This window comes from Mauremys mutica, chromosome 6 (genome assembly GCF_020497125.1).
Source record: "Mauremys mutica isolate MM-2020 ecotype Southern chromosome 6, ASM2049712v1, whole genome shotgun sequence".
NCBI classification, from domain to species: Eukaryota; Metazoa; Chordata; order Testudines; family Geoemydidae; genus Mauremys; species Mauremys mutica.
The window spans coordinates 80,709,908-80,731,675 of record NC_059077.1 but is presented as its reverse complement, the minus strand read 5'-3'; the positions used below and the strand labels follow the sequence as shown (position 1 = coordinate 80,731,675).

The window sequence follows — 21,768 nt, the reverse complement described above, 5'->3', positions numbered from 1 at the left end:
AATCACAGACAACAAATGCTGAAATGAGTGTATACTTACAGAACTTAAAAACACAATGTTTTCTGTCATGTGCTAATGTATTTGTTCCATTAATGGTAAGTAACATAAATCACTATAATTACAGAAGAACTATCTGTACCTTTGCGCAAGGCTGTGTGTTGATATTAACAATGTGAAGGTCACTTTGTGACCTTTACACTAATAACTACGTATCAGAAATCTGTAGTGTGTTTGTACCATATTACAAACTCTAACTCTGTTCGAAAACACAGGTACAGATCTTTCAATGTAGGCACTTCAAATTTCAGTCAAATTATGTGAGCATATGGATTAATAGAAGTTCTGGTTGCTAAACAGTCTCATCGGCATTACTTGGATCCTAACTTCTGCAAAGCCTAACACAGGCTTTTTTCTTACGCCAAATGAAGAGTTTTATGCCATGAGAAGAGTCATTATTATAGCTGATGATTAATTTTTTAGAATCTGGCTGGTGCAGGGACTATCACATTATGAAAGGGGAAGGGTAGATGTGAAAGTCAGCTGCACTGGAGAGGTTTTGTCTCAGCAAGTCTGCAGGAAATGTTGACCACTTTAAGTTGTAATTTTCTAGCCCATGCATGCCAAGCAAAGGAAGAGAAATAAGAACTTTTCAGAATTACAAAATGTCAGAAGAACCATGCAAATATATGCAAACATTAATTGAGGCATACTTGTGTTCAGGTACTTCCTCACAGATATAAAATTGAACAGTGGGATATAAAAAGCTGAGAAGACATCAGAACTATATTCTGGCCACAACTTATCTCAAAGTGAAAATACTGCAATTTGTCAAGCTTCGGTGTCAAGCTAAGAAAGCAGAAGTGTGACTAGAGTCATAACCAACCCATAAGCAAAAATAAATTGTGGTCTAGACAGACCTCTCAGAAAATGCAAATCCATTTAAAAAATAAAACTTATTTTAGTCAACCTGTGGAACTAATTGCCAAGGGATGTTTTGAAGGTCAAAACTATAATAGGGTTCAAAAAAGAACTAGGTAAGTTCATGCAGAATAGGTCCATCAATGGCTATTAGCCAAGATGGTCAGGGGGACAGCTCCATGCTCTGTGTGGCCCTAGTTTCTGACTGCCAGAAGCTGGGAGTGGATGAAAAGCCATGGATCACTCAGTGACTGCCTATTCTGATCATTCCCTCTGAAGCACCTGGCACTGGCCACCCTCAGAAGACAGGATACTGGGCTAAATGGACCCACTGGTCTGACCCAGTATGCCCATTCTTATGTTGTTCAAAGATTAATTTTTAAAGAATATATTTTAAATGGCAAATCAAAAAACTCCACACAATGTAGTGGCTGGATATCTAAAATTTTCATGATTTATAAACCTTGTAATTTTTAAAACGTAAAGATACAGCCAACATACCAAGGGTGGCCAAACTGCGACTCTTTTACACTTAAGGTGTGGCTCACGGAAACCCCCACTCTCCGCCGACCAGAGTGTGGGGGGAAGCTTGGGGCTTCTGCCCCATGGGGAGGAGGGGTGTTAAGGCTTCAGCCCTTTGGCAGGCACCTCCCACACTTGTTCAAAGTAACATAAAAAGCCTGTAGCAAAGCCCAGAACAGAACACAACTAATTTGAGTCCAAGTCTTGTGCTTAAGCCATAGACCACATTTCCTTTTCCATTCCTTCCTAGAGTTTTGAATTCAGAAGTTACAGAAATTGTATCCACATCTCAGCATCAAGAGATATGACGTGGGGAAAGGAACTCATATCGTGTACAGCAAGGTTGGGGGAACAGCAAAAAAACCACAAAATAAAACTAGGGTATGGAAGACAAAGAAAATAAACAACTATACCCAAGTGAGGTTACATTTCAGGAAACATTTTTTCCTTCAAATTCCTCAAAACACTGGAGTATTACAGCAATACACTTCATCCGTATTCCAAAAAAGCAACACTCAGGTGACTCACATTTCTCTTAGTACAGTGAGGAACAATTTGCAATCCCCAGGTGGGCATCAAAATTTGTCACTTCACATTAATTCAAATCAATTTAAATTCTTGCTTTACAGAATTATATTTATTAAAGGTATATTTATTTTTATGTTAAGGGTATATTTCTGTCACCAAGGCTAAATTTCAGAGTGCTCTACAGTTTGTTTTCTGAAACAGTTTCACAAGTTAAAATGTCTTTAAGTTCTCAAAAATGTAATTAGCTCTCAAACAGAAAGGCATAAAACAATAAACCTTATTAGCTCAATTACCCTCCCCCCCGCTCTCCCTCCCAACATATTTCCTCAAGTCACTGGAACCATTAGCTTTAATTATGACTAGTGTGCAGAATGCCAAATCAAAATAGTGTACATATATTAAATGTGAACTTCTAGAGTCAATCTTTGTTTTTCAGCTGTGGACATGTCAACTTCTCACATTCTCTCCACTTCCTTTTGGAAGGACATTGATCATTCTTCTAGATGAACAATTGTGCTCCAATACCAACCTTGCTAACAGAATGTTGGAAATCCTGGAAGGTGTAGAAGGCTCTCAGATTCTCCAGGATCAAGACCAAAAATCAAATAAATATTTGTTCAATGGGAAAGTTGACTCTCCACGTAATCATTGCTTTTCCATGCCAGAACTGTGTTTTACCACCAGCTCTTTTGAGCAAGGACACTTTAAAAAAAACCCTCAAAACTGACTATAAATGTTAACTATATAATATGCTTTGAACGACCTGCAAGTCCATCCTAAAAACCATACATATTAAACTGACAACTATTATGCAAGTGCACTTAAACAGACCCTATTTTCAAGACTTCTAGCAACTCTACTGTCAGATGGATGTATATCTGATAATGTTACTTGACATCAACTTGTTGTAAGCAATAAGTAGATAAATAAAAATTCTTTGCTTAAATATTCTTAGCAAGCTTATAAAGAGGAATTCGACTATCCACAACATTTCAGCATTTAATTTTTAAACTAAACATTAGCAAGATAATGTAATGTAAAAAATAGATTAGAGGAGCTAACAAGGTAGGTTTACAGTGCTTCAGCCTAATCAGGTACAAGCTGTTCTATCTGGTTTCTATGTTATTCATATAATGAAAAAAAATTAATAATTAAAATAGTTAAAAATAAAAACAAATATAAAAACAGTCTTACACAAGATGGCCAATAATGGAGGAGAAAAAGGAAATCTGAAGTTTCCACCAAAATCTAAATAAGTACTCTGTATTTTGTATAGAAGAACACTTCAATTCTTGTTGCCTCAACTGAGATACACTGAATAATTCCATTGAGAACAAGTTTTACACAAATCTTAAACAATTTCTAGAACTTTAGTAAACGCACTGCCTAAATAGAGTGTTCTATTAACAATTCCAGAATATGAACATTTTTAATAAGGTTAAAATCACTGGTAATTTCAAGAATTTGGGTGTCAGTTATAAACAGAGGGAAGGCTTCAAAATGTTTTAAAAGTTAACTAAACCTTAAAAAAATAATTTTAAAAAGAAATCTTAGTCTGATATGTAATATTTCTTTTGGACCTCCAATTATCTAATTTTAAAGAGAGAATAAAAGATATGCCCTTATCTTCCCCCAAATTTTAATGTGCAGTTATATCAAACAGTGTTAAAACCTCTTACAGTCTTACAAAAATTTTTAAACCTGCCTTTCAAGCATCCCATCCACAATTAACATCCTCAAATAAGGACAACATAATCAATCAACACACAGAAGTCGCCTCAACAACCAGAAAATGCTCTACTACTAGAATATTTTTTTAACACAGAATTACACAGGAGAAGCCTAAAGCCACACAAAAATATTAATGTACCACTGAAAGTGCATAACATAACACCTGAAAATCAAAGGTAGCTTTGAAGTGCTGTGTCCCCTTTTATATCTCCCTTCCCAGCTTCCTGGACTTCTGGACATAGCTAGGCAGCAGCTCAGGCAGGAACTCTACTTTAATGTGTTAGGTCCAATACAAGTAATAAACATTACTGGTCACCTCGTGATCTCGGCTGCCTGCCTTTTAATTCCTGCTTCTGTCTAGCACATAGAACATTTTTATTTGGCTTGGCAGAAAAGGCCAGCATGTCTATCGCCTTCTGATCAAAAGTCCAAAACAAAGATTAGCAATTGGGCCTAGGGAAAAAAAGTTAATGTGGAAATCTATATACTGGCGTTTAGCAGTCATAGTAAGTGGATATGGCAAACTTTTAGAAAAATTAGGATGCGACATAGCAGCCATAATTAAACTTTAGTAACAGTGAGACTAAACTGGAGGGAAAATTAATCCATGCTTAGGTTGTGCTTCCATCTTATTCAACCAATAATGTTCCTAAATTGCAACAGGATCAAATTTTAATGAATTCATTACATTAATATTTCTACAGTGAATATACTCTTGAAAAATTCTGGCTGCACCAGTCATTCTTTTCCTGCTGTAAATCTCATGACTTTATCTTAGTCCCTTATACATTTAGATTAAATTAAATTATTTCTGTTTTCCACTACAGTTTTTCTTGTCATTTTTAGGAACTATGCAGGTGATGTGTGCATTCTATGCTGTAATATTAACCAGCTAAGTAAATTTACACCAATTTACTACAGAGAAGCAACAAGAGATGGAAAAACTAACAGATCTGCTTATGTGTTTGTATACTGAAAGGAGTGTTTGTGTGTATGTACTGATTTGTTAAACTTTATTTCTAGATATTTTGTTTTTTTGCATAGTTTTAAAAATAAAAATAAAGAGTTACATACTGCGCTTAGGGTATGAAATATATTTTCAATTTATAGAAAAAGTCTGCTTTAGAACATCAGCACTGGACTTTGAACATTTTATAAAAAGGCTAGAAAACAGTACAATTTTAGGGCTGAGGGTCTTACACACACCTCATCTTCAAAACTGCAACATTCATATCTTAGTAACATTCATTGTTGTATCAGGCCGTTAACTGCCTGTAGACAGACATAAATGAAACTATGTGCAGCATAATATGGTTCAAAAATATATCTAAGTAGCATGAGATGAAATTATGCTTGAACACTTTGAGTGGGTGTCTCATTTATTTTCTCCTCAGTCAATTTGTACAATATATACATCTAAACAGAGCAGCTAAAATGACAAGTTATCCACTTCCCAAAGGGCTATGGTTCAAAACAGAAAGAACTGAATCACACAGTGCTGTAAATAAAACATCTCCATGCAGTTTAGATAAATGAATGACACAGGTGCAAGCAAGGGCGCCACTCACTCCTTTTACTCACTCAGATCCAAAGGTTGACTAATGCCAGGTAACCAGCCATCTCCCACCGCTGTTCAGTGTCTCATTTCCAAGTTTTGACTCCTGGCTTGATGACAAATTGCAGAGCTACTGACAAGCAGCAACAGCAGCAGCCACTGCCGCCCACTCACGCCTGTACTAGTCTACAGGCTGGTTAACTACAGCCTATTCTATCCTCCTGTATGCTGTTATCAGGCGAAGAGACATGACTTCCAAAATAACACAGAATAATCATATGACCGTTCAGACCACCCAGATGTGTGTGTCCACCCAGAAGTGTGTGTACATATACAAGACAGACATGCATTCCAAAGAACAAGGGGGCAGGCCATCTTACTCTGAATACAGCTTTACACAATAAAAATCCCATTGTCCTTCAATTACTGCCACACTGACCACCTAAACAGAGCCAAATAACCAGATTATGAACCATTAAAGTGATCCATTGGGGCAGACTACATGAATATTTCAATGTATAATCAGAACAACTTAAATCCTGGGAGTATACAGAACTTGATTATTATTCCTGAACAGAGAAGTATATTGTTAATCCACAAATGCAGAGAGAAGCAGTCTTTAAAATTTCTCCTCACTGATGCCCAAGACTCTAAAGTAAAAGCAGAGCAATGGATTATTTCTTCTATTAAATTATTCCATTTAAATTGAATATAAAATCATTACTGAGCTATTTGGGGAGTTTGCAAATACTTTATTTTCAATGTCTTGCAAATAGGCAGTTTTGAATGATCTAAGTATTACTCATATTTTAAAAGATGGTTATCTTATTGTGCTAGATTAACAGACGTGGCATATCTTTCACAAAACCTCCCAGTTAAGGTTGTAGCCATAAGACAAGTAGGTGTATCTCTAGCAGAAGAAACTGAGTTGAAATTGGAGAAGTGGTAGTTTTCAGCATCAAAAAGAGCACTACAATGTTAAAATACAGCAACAGTGGCTTATTGAGCCGAGTGGCAAACACTTTATACTCCGAACTACCATAGCTATAGGAAGAATAGTATCAATCTTTAGGTTATTTCCATTTTCCATCTTTAGCATGGCAACAAATTGGTGAAGAATGGGTAAGAAATGTATTCATTCCTGGCCAGGTCTCACTATATTCTGGCCACCTCCTCCTAGGAGAGGTTGCTATCCTCTGCCAAAATATTTTCATTCACTCTGAAACTAAATTAAAGGGATGCTCTTCTTCAATCACTAAGCAGTATCAAGCACACACACGTAGCTCTTTAAAATACCATAAATCATTATTTTTATCAGCATAGCATGTTTTAGAATTTAAAAAAAGAAAAAATACAACAAACCCATAAAAACACACCCACGGTTTGAATACCAGGACAAAGCAGGCATACAATTCAGCGCATTTATTCAGAATTTCTCTGTAGGTATACTGAGCAGGCTTGGAAAATTTACTTGAACATCTACCAACCCAAAGACTAAGCCTATCAGCTTAACACCTGTGAAAAGAAAAATACCTGTGACGTGAAGTCCCTGAAGGCCATGCCTCCTGCCAGTTATAGGAATAAAGTAATTGTACACTGCTTCTTCTGTAGGTGTATTTAATTGTAACATATTGCCAGTCAACCTTCTATTTAATTTTTTTTCAATGTAACAATCTCCTTTTGCTGTTTTCATACATTCTTTCCCTTCCTGGAGAATAGATCATAGTTTGTCTTCTCCTGCATTATTGTCAGTCTGTTTCCTCTTTACTTTCTTTCTCCTCACCCTACATTGTGCTTTCTGTCGCCTCTATATTTTTAATTCATACACCTCTACCTCGATATAACGCTGTCCTTGGGAGCCAAAAAATCTTACCGCATTATAGGTGAAACCGTGTTATATCAAACTTGATTTGATCCACCGGAGAGTGCAGCCCTCCCTCCCCTCCCCCCACCCCCGGAGCACTGCTTTACCGTGTTATATCCAAATGTGTGTTATATCAGGTGGCGTTATATCAGGGTAGAGGTGTATATGATCATATACTCTTTTCCCCACAGGACCCGAGTCTCATGCATTGCACAGAACGGATGATGCTCACCTAATGAGCAACTATTTAATATTTTATTTTTGTAATTCAGAGTGTGATCCCATACCTTATTTGTTTACTGGACACAATTAAAACCCTGCTACAAAGACACAATTATTCATTTCCCCATGGACTTTTCTATGGTGCTCATTTCTATAGCATCTGAATATTTCACAAATATTAATTTATCTTCAAAAACCTCCTGTGAGGTGAGGGGGAGGTACTATCAGATGGGGAGCTGAGACAGAGATATTACAGGTCAAAAGTATTCACTAATTTTGGGCACCCAATTTGAGACACCGAAGATCTGTTTTTTCATAGAACTTTGCATAGAACTTCATATGTTCAAAGCACAGTTCCCACCAACTTCAGTTAGAGCTGTGAGTACTCAGCATTTCTACAAATCAGACCTCAGGGTTTCAAGTCAGGCACCCAGAAAATGAAGAGAACATTTTGTGACCACTGTTAAAGGTATAGTTTAAGTGACTTGAACTCTGTGGCTCAGACCGGGGTAGAATCCAGTTCCCCAAACAGCATTCAACTCCCTTAACCATTAAACCATCCCTTCCTTTCCTGCAATCCCCTGCCTCATTCACCACACACTTTCCAATTTCTGTAACAAATGAAGCTGGAGCCCTACAGAGCAGGTCTATCCTGTCCACTGAATGAGACAGGGGCCTGTAGAAAAAATAGTGTGGGACCATGTAATTTAGACAAATTTATGCACAATGGGGCCAATTTAAGTTGCATGACAGACAACCTTAATACTGGCATTTCCTAACTTTTGAGTGCTTGAATTTACATCCTTAATAATCTTCTTTTAACTAGCTACCAGCTCTACTCCACCCCACACATGCACACCAGGCTACTCTTTTCTAATTCACCCCATCAATCTATTTCCTACACACACAAGCATGCCTATGTACACACGCCAACCAGAACCCACACTTACACATAGCCCCTCATCACAATCCACTGATAAGAATGATCTGAAAATCTTACTAGACACCTAATAACCACAGAATTAAACTATTACCCAAGGACTGATAATGAGGATAGGAAGCTCCTGGCTGTTCAAGGGCCACACCAAGGTGAGAAGCCAAATTTACCAAAGTATTGTCACTCTATGCATGATAATTGTGGAGCTTTTCCTTGTTTTCCCCAACCCCTTTTGGCTGCTGGGAGAGAAAAGGATCATTCTTTCTCTGTCCCAGTCCTCCTTGTCCCACTCAGAGTCTATTGGCTGCTGCAATAACTCCCAGTTCCTCCCTCTGCTGCTCACAGCTCCTATCAGCAGCAGCATGAAACTGACCCGATTCTTGTGAGCTTCATTGCTGCCACTGGGTTAGTTAAAAACAAACAAGATTCTGGTCAGTTTTTCTTTGCTGCAGGTTAGGAAAGCTGCGAGCTGCAGGAGAGACACCAGAACTGTCAGCAGACCCTTTACACTCAGGTAATACTGGGAATATTATATTTACAATTGTAAGGGCCAAAAACACTTTTTAATGAAAATTTAGATTCTGTGAAAGCTGATGACATTTATCTGGAAGAGAAAAATAATTGCCACAGGCAAGTGGAATTTTCAAGCCCTATGTATTAATGTACAAGCCTCCTGCCAGTGCTGACTGTATGTACAAAGAAGTGTCTGACATGTAGTACACACACATATGCATTAACCCACTTCCCTCTATTCAGACATACAGATGCTATATTTCACAAATGCTCAATACAGCAATTACAAAAATTAAAGATTTCTATGGGTCTTAATAATCACTTCTACACTTGTGGGCAGAAAAAAAATTAGAATATGATGAGTGAATTTTTTACATCATAACTATACTAAGCTGTTCATCTTTGTGGCAGAATGCAGCTGACTTTATAGCTAACATTCCACTATGCGAACTGATAGAAATATTTGCTCACATAAGCTGGTTAAATGTGATTCAGTCCAGATGTCTCAATGGCTTAAACAGTCTTTGTTAGGAGATGTTTACAAACTATCAAAAAGTAAATACACACACCACCATATCACAAGGTTCCTACACAATATATGTATAGGGCTGTGAAAGAATGAGGCCATATTTTTCATACTGGTCTTTCTTTATCTAGCATACAGAGATAATTGTAGCATAGTAACATGATTAAAACAATGTTGCATTCAGTGTTTTGCTCACAGAAAAGACAAATAGAAGATAAGAGTTCTAAACTGGACCAGTATGGGAGCGGTTCACTGCTGCGCTGTTGTAGTAATTTAGATGGAATAAAGGGCCCAAAGAGTTAAAGGTGTTAACATTACTTTGTTAATAGTTAGTATTAAATAGTGTTAAACCAGGTTTGGGGCTTGGCATAAAAAGACGTTCGTTTGTTGGTTTTATGGCAAACATACAAGAAACTTATGCCATGGTTTAGAAATGTATTAACTAAGATATGTAAAATAAAAGGGGTTAAAACAAGTTATAATGCAATTTAAAACAGACACTGAATGATTTCCAAAACAATGACACTAATAAGCTACAATACAGAAACAACTCAATGCACAAAATGTCTAAGTTCTCTCTCTTCCATAGACTCAACTCTCATCTCCAAAACCATTAGGGACTTCCAAAACCCAGCCTTGCACCAAATGCTGATAGACCATACTAAAGAAGGAGCTCTAGTCTCAGTCTTCAGAGATAGGAATTCAGGAAACTGATCTAGGAATAAAGACAGATAAAGAAGTCCCAAAAAAAGAGGCAGACAAGCACTAAAAGCTTAGAGATAGGTTTTTGTTTACACTAAGGCCACTTTGAACCATTCTAGCAGTGTAAAGGGACCCTAAAGTGGGTGTGGACCCTTAGGGTATGTCTACATTGCACACTAAGCCCAGACTTCGATTTGGGTTTGAGCACAAGCTCCCCTTCCATCCACATACAAATCAGTCTGATTTAGGTCAGCAAGCACTCAGAACCCAGGTCCTAGTACCCTGATTGGGGGGGGAGGGGTTTCCCTAGGGTAAGCAGCCAGCAAATGTGAAAAATCGGGACAAGGTGGGAGTCAGAGGGGGTAATAGGAGCCTACATAAGAAAAAGACCCAAAAATCAGGACTGTCCCTATAAAACCGGGACATCTGGTCACCCTAGGGTCCCCATTGTGACCCTGGTCCAAGCCCTGTCATTTTGCAGTGAGGATGGAGGTCAAGCTGCAGACCCAAGTCTGTATCTGTATATTTTGTACCATGTTTAGTCAAATTCACTTTGCAGTCCAGATATGGGGAAAGATTTTAAAGAATTTTATTTCTGAAAGTGCAATTTTTGCATAAAAAAATTAATTCCTTTAACTTCCTTTCTACATCAACCAAGTCTTTCTACTCTTAAGGTCAAATTTTAGCATCAAGCAAGATCATAGCAAAAATTCCACTGACTTCAACTGGACCATATCTGACTCTTACAACAGTAATATTTTTTGTAAACCCAAAGGAAACTTCTACATTCTGTCCAGTTTAATGGATGAAACGACACTGATACAGTCTGTAACCATATCAATTATATGTGGAATTGCACATAAATAAGAATCAACTTAATTAAGATACACATTAACCAAGAGCTCCTGAAAAAATCATATTTGTTCTAGAAAGAGAAGGGAGAAAGTGATACACTAAACACATTTAATATAAAATATTCATAATATTGGAAGTCGTTTTAGCATTTTGCCATACTTTTAATTCTACTATAATAATTAATAATACCACCACACAGTTCTTAATGCCACATATTACTGGAGAGCAAACAGAATAGCTTTCATTTAAAGTTACAGTAATTGCAACAAACTAAGTATCCATCCATAAGACTTCTCAGAGAAAACTAGGAGGAAGGGGAGTGTTGGAATTCCCAGAATGAGATCAGTAATATCCTGGTAATTTATCCTTCAAATACAAGGTCATTTTCTCCTCTCAGATTGTGGAATGTATTGATTCTAATTAAGCACACAGTCTCCTGCAGCAACAGTAGTTAATGTAATGTCTGGGTCAGAGGGTTTTCAGAATTCATGCACACATTGCAAATTCATCCTTGAAAAATGTTTTGTTTTTTTTAATATTACTTTCTATGTAATACAAATGGCTTTTTAAAAAAACTTTTGGAAATTTCACAGATAAGTGCATCAGTAAAGCACATGTGGTTTACCGGTTGTAGGTGTGGTACAATTTTTCAGCATATACAGTATTTGCTGCAGAATTCATATACTCAAATATTTAACGTAATATTGTTATAGGTGGGTAGGTTCACAGTTAGCTGGTGTAAAGATTTCATATACAGCTATGTACATGATACTTGGTGAAATAGCTGCCTCCGGCTGTTACTGATGTTGGCCCCCTTTCACATTCAGATGATCTTCTTAAAATGCCCCAGGCATAACCCAACCCATTTAAACCCATGCCCACAGCCTTGGGCAAGTTACAGCATGAGCCAACCATGGAGCCTCACCGTAAGAGCTCAGTCCTCCCTGCAGCTTCAGTCCCTAAAGGTGGGTTGATATCAGATTTGTAACAAATGGGCATCGTCACCTATCCCCAGCCTCTTCAGCATCAGAAGAATCAAGCAACAGCTCCCATTCCATCCCTATTGAGGGGAACCTAACCCCGCTGCCAGGGCCAAAGAACTAGTGTTGTATTCCTGTGAAACAAATTAAATGAACCATACCGGGGTGGCCAACCTGAGCCTGAGAAGGAGCCAGAATTTACCAATGTACATTGCCAAAGAGCCACAGTAATATATCAGCAGCCCTCCATCAGCTCTCCACCCCACTGCTCCCAGTGTCTCCCGCCCGCAGCCCCGCCGATCAGCGCCTCCCCGCACCTTCTGATCAGCTGTTTCATGGTGTGCAGGAGGCTCTGGGAGGGGAAGGGAAGGAGTGAGGGCATGACAGGCTGAGGAAAGGGGGCGGAAAGGTGTGGAATGGGGGCAGGGCCTGTGGCAGAGCCAGGGGTTGAGTAGTGAGCATTGGAAAGTTCGCACCTGTAGCTCCAGCCCCGGAATAGGTGCCTATACAAGGAGCCACATGCTAACTTCTGAAGAGCCGCACGTGGCTCCAGAGCCACAGATTGGCCACCCCCGAACTATACAATCTGTGGAGGGTGGTGCAGGGAGGGGCCCACTTCCACCCACCAGTGGCCCATCTGCGAGGATGAGGCCCACCCATTCAAAGTCCTCTCAATCCAGCACCATCTGTAATGGCCAGTGTTCCTTTCCTGGTTTCAGTGGGGTTAGAACCATTGAAATATCATAAGAAAGGCTGCTAGTACAGCTCATTTCTAGGCAGAATGACTGTTGGGTAGATACCTAAACCAAACACCTGAGCCTCTCTTCATTTGTCCATCACTCTTTTCAAACATCAAACACAATAAGATTATATAATTCAGGGTGGGAGGCTTGGCTCCAAGGGAAGCACATTTAACTTTAGGCACTTGAAAGTTAAGTATGTGTTTCAGTGCTTTGCTGCATCAGAACTCAAGTCCGTAAGACACCACCACTATGAACATTTTTCATCAGTGGTCTAGATAAATACACTAGAGTATCATATAGCAGGAATATAAAGGAGGAGGAGGAAAAACTACCCTTTGGATTCTGTCTTCTCATCCTCAGAAATTAAATTCTTACCATAACTAGAAGGGTACAGCACAGCACTACTTGGTGTTTTCCAGAAAAGAAAGGCAATATAAAAAAATTTACAGCAGAAGATCAAAACAACCAGAGGAAAATACAGATAATTTGTCTCCCTGACAAATTATTCAGGGTTAAGGAGGCCAAAAATAAAACTGTCAGAATCTATTATCTCCTTTAAGATATACAACACATGTACAGAAGTGAAATTAAAGAAATAGGCTATCATCTTAGTGTGTTCATTTTGAATTACAAATCATAGCTTCTTCACTCCATAGTTAATAAAACAAAAAACAAAGGGCACTTGTATTTCTGGCAGCTTTTACGAAAGAATTGCCATAAGACAAAAGTCTGAAACGTCCCACTCGTTCACCCACAGAACACTGGTGTAAAAGAGTTTGATCTGGCCAGTTTTCTTCCCCAGGCAACAATTGCTGTTCTTATTCATGAAGAAAAGTTAATGAAGCCATCCACCCCACTGTTCAGAGAAAACTAAAAATATCCTGTATTCGGTTCTCTTTCACATTCCACTAGCTAGCATCCCAAGGCTGCACTTCTCACAAACAGCAACCCAAGAAACAGAGTGAATATACATTAGTTAAATATTATATAAATTTAGACTGTCACTGATCACAAAACTTCTACTCTCAATAATTTACCGGTACTTCATTGCATATTACTGTTTCACAACAAAAATCGATTTGGGTGGGGGGAACCAAAAAAAATGACGTCTCAGTATGTAGATGTTAAAAAAAATAAGACTCTCACAACAATTTAAGCCTTTGTTGAAAGCACTAATTTCATGATAGGAAAAATGTTTAAGCAGCATGTTAAATAGATTCCATAATTTCAACTGTTTCAGATTTTTTAAATAATCATAGAATCACAGAAATGTAGGATTGGAAGAGACCTCGAGAGGTCATCTAGTCCAGTCCCCTGCACTCAAGGGCAAGATGGTACAATACACTATACTCATTAATTGTAATTAAGAACCAAAAGTGCATATTCTTTCAGTTTTCTCCAAAATAGCGAGTAGAAGATCCAAATTCTACTCCTGGAGGCAGGGCTGTCCCTAGCAGGGTGTAAGGCCCGGGACACAGGCGCTGAGTTTCTATCTGCCGGGGGGGTTCTATCTGCCCTCTCTGCTCTGCCCAGACCCCGCCCCCACTCCACCCCTTTCCCGCTTCTTCCCATCCCCACTCCACCCCCACCTCTTCCAAGCCCAGTTCCATCTGTGACAGGTTCTGTCACAGAGACCGCCTTGTGACTGTCACCTGACATGCTGGAATTACCTCTGAGCCCGTTTTCCACTGCCAGCTTGGGACTCCAGAACCCTGCCTTGTTGAGCCAGACACGCTAGTCTCCTGCAACACAGACTCAAGTCTGGTCCACGGCCCCAAAGCTGCAGACTTTAACCAAAACCTGCTCAGCAAGTCACCTATCTCCAGCACCCAGACACCCAACTCCCAATGGGATCCAAACTCCAAATAAATCCATTTTACTCTGCATAAAGCTTATACAGGGTAAATTCATAAATTGTCTGCCCTCTATAACATAGAGAGAGATACACACAGCTATTTGCTCCCCGAGATATTAATCACTTACTCTGGGTTAATTAATAAACAAAAGTGATTTTATTAATAATAAAGAGTAGGATTTAAGTGGTTTCAAGTAATAACACACATAAAGTAAGATACCAAGCAAAATAAAACAAAACACGCAAGTCTAAGACTAACACATTAATAAACTGAATACAGGTAAAATCTCACCCTCAGAGATGTTCCAATAAGCTTCTTTCACATACTAGACTCCTTCTTAGTCTGGACCCAACCCTTTCTCCTTGTACAGTTCTTGTTAGTTCCAGCTCAGGTGGTAACTAGGGGATTTCTCATGACTGGCAGCCCCCTTTGTTCTGTTCCACCCCCTTTTATAGCTTTGGCAGAAGGCGGGAATCTTTGGTGTCTCTGCGTTCCCAACCCTCCTTCTAAATGGAAAAACACCAGGTTTAAGATGGATTCCAGTACCAGGTGACATGGTCACATGTCCTGTGAGACCCCAAGCCTTCATTCTTTCTGGCCTGACTCACATGAAAACAGGAAGACTTACAAGTAAACAGAGCCAGTTACAACCAATTGTTCTAGTTAATCAGAGTCATCAAGATCCTAAACTAGCATTAATGGCCCACACTTTGCATAATTACAATGGGACCTCAGAGTTATACTTCATATTTCTAGTTTTAGATACAAGAATGATACATTCACACAAATAGGATGAACACACTCGGTAGGTTATACGCTTTGTAATGATACCTTACAAGAGACCTTTTGCATAAAGCATATTCCAGTTACATTATATTTACACTCAAGTATATTTCCATAAAAATATAGAGTGCAACATCAAACCACCCCCTCCCCCGAGTGCACTACACCCTTCTCCTCTCCCCTCCCCCCAGTGCCCCCAGACACAGCGGAACAGCTGATCGGCAGGGGGGAGGCAGAGGTGCTGATCTGTGGGGCCTCCTTGCCCGCCCCACCTCCCCGGCCGCCTTCTCACGAAGCACGGGCCCCCCAAAGTGCAGGGCCCAGGGCGGTCGCCCTGATTTGCCATACCCTAGGGACGTCTCTGCTTCAGGGAATTCTGCTCCAAAAAATTTAAAATTCTGCACCAAAATATCAAAAATTCTGAACACAATATTTTAAAATTCTGCATATTTTATTTGTCAAAATAATGCAATATAATCATGCTGGGTTCAATTATGTAGGTAATTTATTTAAACTACAATACAATGGATAGAGAGTGGAAGTGAGAAGCAAACAGTAGCAAACAGTTCATGACACACACGTTTTCAGTCCAAAAATTTAGATCAGTTCTAATCACTAAAGCACCATAAGCATTTATAAAGCTGTAATGTCCTCTACACCAGTGGTTCTTAACCAGAAGTATGTGTACCTTTGGGGATATGTAAAGGTCTTCCAGGAAGTACATCAACTCATCTAGATATTTGCCTAGTTTTACAACAGACTACATAACAAATATTAATGAAGTCAGTACAAACTAAAATTTCATACGACTTGTTTATATTGCTCTATATTCTATACACTGAAATGTAAGTGCAATATTTGTATTCCAAATGATTTTATAATTATATGATAAAAATGAGAAAGTAAGCAATTCTTCTGTAACAGTGTGCTGTAACACTTGTATTTTTTGTAAGCAAGTACTTTTAAAGTGAGGTGAAACTTGGGGGTACGCAAGAGAAATCAGACTCCTGGAAAGGGGTGCAGTAGTTTGGAAAGGTTGAGAGCCACTGCTTTACATCATTCTGGCAATGTAACGGAGGCTTAAAACTTTTACACCTGTTTTATACTCCTGGAGGAATTCACAAAGACAATGGGAACAATTCACTAAGCAGGCAGGCTGCTACATTCTGCTCAGCCTGAGGGGACAGAGCCTGCCACACACCTACCTCCTGAGAAACACCCCAAAGCCCTGCCCCTCCATGCCAAGCATGCCACAATAGCAAGCGAGAGGGACAGAGTCTCTCTCTCTCTCTCACGTACAACTGCCCAGCCCTGCTCCCCTCCTGGCGGCGATTTACATCTCTACCGGCTGCTTCAAGTGCCTGAACCGACCTGCCTGCGCTGCAAGGAAGGGGCGTGACCCCGCTCTTGCGGCTTCCCTTTGCTTCCCCACCAGAAGTCTCATTTCTGCAAGGGAGCAAAGAAATCTGTTTGGCACAAGAATTCTGTGCATGCGCAGTGATGCAGAATTCCCCCAGGAGTATAAATTCAAAACAAATGTTGTGTGGATCTCAGGACAAGGCCAGCATATGACATAATCGGATTATATCTTCACAGGCCAATTTCAGCTGTTATGACATTGATTGTCCTTTATGGATAAGGGAAAATAATTTTAAAAGCGGGTACCCACAGATAAAAGAAAATCCTTCTGAGCAGACTGATCTCTTACAAAAGTATTGCCTCCTTGATCCAAGCAGTATAAAAATAAACCATGATTCAGCAAGGCAAATGGAAGAAAGAGCAGCAAATTTTACACAGAATTACTTTGTTTCCCATCTTAAATCAGGAATAACAACGGGAGTTCTTCAAGATTCGCTGCGGGTGCACATATGCTCCATGCATCCGAGACCTGAAGATTTTTTCACCAGCAGCGTCCATGGTCTGCACCTGCGCTCTGTACCTCCTTGTGCTCCAAACTGAGAATATAAGAGGTAACGTGGCCTGTCCAGTTTCTACTCTGCCGCAAACCATAATAAGGATCTGAAGCAGAGGGGAAAGAGGGTGGGTTGTGGAATACCCACAGGGACCACACATTTCTAGTTTCTATAAGGTAAACCTTTCTTTCTTCTTCATGTGATGGTTCCTATATGAATTCCACTGTGGGGGACTTTAAATCAGTATTCATTGAGGAGAAAGGTATACCACAGATTGCAGGACCACTGTGCTGAAAGAAGCATCCATGGATGAAGCTTGAATGAGAGCATAATGCCTAGTAAAAGACGTAGAGAGCCCCACGTAGCCAAGCTACAGATTTCGAAGAGGGGAATTCCTTGCAGAGTTGTCACTGAGGTACCTTGTGCTCTGGTTGACTGGGGCCTCACATCTTTTTGGGGAGGGGTTTCCATTAATTCACAGCAAAGCAGAATGCAGCAAGAAATATACGTAGAGAGTCTTTGTGATGAAACTGCATCTCTCTTCATTTGCTTGGGGATGGACACAAACAGTCCCAAAGACTTCCTAAATCCACATTTCTCAACCTTTTTGACATCAGGGACTGGCTTGCTGCTTTCCTAAACTGTGACAGGGAAATCTCAGGGATCGGCAAGGAGGCTGCCATGGATCAGTCTTTGAGAAGCACTGTCCTCTGCAAGTAAAAGGCCGAGCTCTGAGGACATCCAGCAAGTGAAGCTTCTTGTCCCTGTTATCATGAGGTTTCTGGATAGAAGACAGGTAAATGTATGGTTTGACTGAAGTGAAATCCGGAGGAGACTTTGGGATGAACCTGGGGTGCAATATCAGAGACACTTTAATCCTTACGAAACACCTGTAGGAGGAGTTTGCCACAAGGGCCCTGTGCTCACCCACTCTCCTGACAGAAGTGACTGCTGTTAGGAAGGTCACTTTCATGCAAAGGTACCGTATAAAAGGGAGCAGGAGGCCGAAGACTTAAAGAGTGGATTCATAAGCACTGAGATCAATAGGTTCACGTCCCAGGAAGGAGAAGACTGAGTAGAAGGCATTAAACACTGCTAAAGGTACAGTAGATCCAGTGCCTTTAAAGATAGAAAATAGTTCAAGATGAGAGTGATCCCAGAGTCCTCTGGAGGTATGTGATGTTGCTGGCACCAAAGACAGAACCACTTCCATTAGTGGCATAACATTTCCTTCTAGAGGTTTTTCTACTGTTATTGAGGATTAATTGGATCTCTCTCTCTCTCTCTCTCTAAGTTTGTTGTGTGTCCAAGAATGATGCTGTCAGAGGGAGCGATCCTGGGTTGGGACTGTTGATCCTGCCCCAATACTGATTCAGTAAATCCAGGAACAACTGTGTGCATGCATGGATGGGAGGCCATCCAAAATTGTCTTTGCCACCAAGGTGCTACCAGTATTACAGTTACATAGTCCTGGTTGATCTTCCTTAGGACATGAAGTAATAGGGGAATGGAAGGAAGACATACTGAGTGTTCTGACAACTGTACCAGGAAGGTGCCCCTCTAGAATTGTGCCTTTGGGCATCTTGGAAGCAAATGGCTGGACACTTTTTGTTTGCCTGGGATGTTCGGGAGGCCTCACTCTGGAAAATGTCCTGTGGCAGTGAGTTGTGGAGGTCCCACTTGTGATCCTTGTGGGAGTGCTTGCTGAGGCTGTCAGCTCTCCGGAGATCAGGATGGTGCCTATAAGGAGGTGGTTTGTAGTACTTACTCTGAGATCCCAAGGTGTATATTCCCAAGGAATGGAGAGTGGTGCGGGACTTTTTAAGAGTATGCAGTGACTTGTCTGTTTTCTCACTAAAAGGATTATTGTCCTTGAAAGGGAGATCCTCTATCACTTGGGAAACCCTGAGGACTGCAGCCTATCTGATAGCAACCAAAGTCACAATGTAGCAGGAAGCAGCTCCTTTTCTTAGAGGATTTGGGAGGGGATTTCTCCCCTTTCTTATAAGAGTGTTTGCCCTTAGCCTGATCACATCTTTGTTTGGATGAGTCCTTGGGTCTGACCTCCGAAGATGCAGAGCAGGAACTCTAGCTGCATTAGAGCAGGAATGCTAGCAAAGCCTGAGGACACTGAGTGGTTCCATCTCAGACCATGAGCAGTAGAAAAGAACTGGAGAAGTGGGCAGTCCATGCTGTGCCTTATACCCTCAGTTTGGAGCATGAGGAGATGCAGGGCACTGGCGCAGACCAACAGATATGGCTAATGAAAAACTTCTGATCTCAGGCACATGGAGCAGAGATGCACCCACAATGAATACCTACAGAGACCACTACTCAGAGAATAACTTTGAAATGTCAAGTCAAGTAGCTGTCACCTCTGGCATGACCTTCCTGCTCTCAGCCCTCCTTCAGGCATGTCCTACATACAGAAGATTGTGAGGGCATCCTTGCAGGGCATTCTTATTGCTGTCTGCTGCAGTTCCTGTGCTGGGAGAACCCTCCCTGGCTAGAACTGGGACTTTTATAGCTCCGTTACAGTGGATAAAGGGCCAGAGTAGCATAAAGGGACAGAAGCAGGAGTGAGGATTTCAGTCAGGACAGGTAGCCCCTGGGGCAGAGACAGTAATCTCAGAATAGAGGCAAAATACAAACAAGTTAATTATTTTGGCAATGTGGGACTTTAAGTGGATGTTGGACTCAAGACACTGAGATGAATAAATCTATACTCATTAGTCCCAGTCTTTACTGGAGGGATGTGGTGTTGGCAAAGAGTGAGAATAAAATATCACTTGTAAGCCATATGAATCCTGATGTATCAATGACAAAAAAGTTATAGAAACGAGTGATTAGAAAATGAGGGGAAAAACTTTTTTGTGCCTTTATATTATCTTTGTTGCCTTCCTACTTCACTGACTTCAGTGTTGTTAATCTTGATTTGAACTGCTGCAGGGTAAATAAGAACCAAGCCCTTGAACTACAGTTTTAGCAGGTAAAGTTTCTATCATTTTCATTCACATTTATCAGAAAATTTGGTACATCTGAAATCAGATAAAGCATAGAACACACAATTTACATTCAGATGCTGGTTGAATTAAACATTTCACTTGCCTACCACAGTGCTGAAAACTGTAAGAATGGGCAATAAAATCCCACGGGAAGGAACATAGGCACGAAATGACAGGCATCAGCCAAAATTCTGTAACATAATAGATTTACAAGGTTACATTTCATACAGTGTAAATATATTGTGAATTCCTTGAGACAAAGAACCCTATCTTCCTACGTATTCGTAGTATATTAGCACAATGCGACCCTGATTGTAACTGGTCAATGGGCGTTACCTCATTTCAAATGAATAATAGAAAAAAAGTAGTTAATATTTGATCAATTTAAAATTGATGTTTTTGACCTGAAGAAGAGCTCTGTGTAAGCTAAAAAGCTTGTCTCTCTCACCAACAGAAGTTGGTCCAATAAAAGATATTACCTCACTCACTTTGTCTTTCTAATGTCCTAGGACCAACACAGCTACACCACTGCACATATCTTTGGCCATCAATTTCACAATTGAAAAACAATCTCTTCCATGATAAGGCCAGTCAGTCTTCCCTCCACATTTGGATTATATAGCCTTTAAACAAAGCTGTCCTGGATTGTTAGCAACTCTGAAAAGGAGCAAACTAAATCTAATGGGTTTTAGAAATGTCTCCCTCATTCATTGTTTACTGGGAGCCATTTAACAACACGATACAACTGCAGAACCAGTGTAACAATCATATAATGAATAAGATGTACATCATCTGCAGAACTGCGTAATTTCAGAAAACAAGTCTAAAATTAGAAGAATTTGCTGTTGCAGGCACCAGTGGAAGCTTTAAACAAGAATTTAAAGAGTGCCCCTCCACCTCATAATTTAAACAACAGCTTCTTCCCACAAGCCAAGTGAGTGATTTGATGACAGCAGCAGCATTTAATACAAGTGCTAGAAAGGATAATTTTATTATCCTATTTCTTTCTCAGTTGTCACATACAATATTCCTCAGCAAGTTTTCAAATTTAGTCTAGCCTTTTCTAAAAGGCTATCCTTGTGAGCAATTCACTTGTTCCAGAGTGTTTAGAATGTGTCTATAAAGAGTATCAAGTCAAGACTACAGTAGCATTATATAAGACATTTTATCAGAACAAGAAGCCCTGTAACAAGGGATTTGGGGGGGTTAATATGTAATGTTCCTCCATATATTTTGTATAATATGATGTTTGAACATCAATGGACTATTTTTTTTAATTCATCAACTTCATGCTTAAAATATATAGAATATTAAAAATACTACCTTCTAAACAATGGTCATGATTGTTGTAATGTACAACCCAATTCAGAATTGCAAAACCATCCCTATCTCCCTGTAGAGGGGTGTATCAAGGAAGAATATATGAAAAAAAATAATGTCCAAATTACAGGGGGAGTCAAAGAATGAAGAGACAGAGAAAGAAACTGCGCCTCCTCCCAGCCCCACCGCTTGCCTAAGAATGTAACAGACCAAGATACAGAAGTGCTTCTAATGGTATTGATTTATTCTATTACAGCCTGGGAGTGTCAGGTTACATGCCGAGGCAGGTTGATGC

General features: G+C 39.9%; 1 protein-coding gene across 3 annotated transcripts in view; it reads right to left on the bottom strand.

Moving 5' to 3' along the window:
• Positions 1-21,768, bottom strand: part of SEMA4D (semaphorin 4D) — a 125,420-nt gene that overhangs the window by 53,177 nt on the left and 50,475 nt on the right. The window contains exon 1 of one of the 3 annotated variants that reach the window (XM_045020450.1): positions 3,863-3,975. The exons of 1 other annotated variant lie outside the window; for it this stretch is intronic. The gene's annotated coding sequence lies outside the window, so the exon portion shown is untranslated. Of the gene's footprint in view, positions 1-2,497; positions 2,892-3,862; positions 3,976-21,768 lie in introns of those variants that run through there. One more of the 3 variants, XM_045020451.1, reaches the window with a different exon arrangement.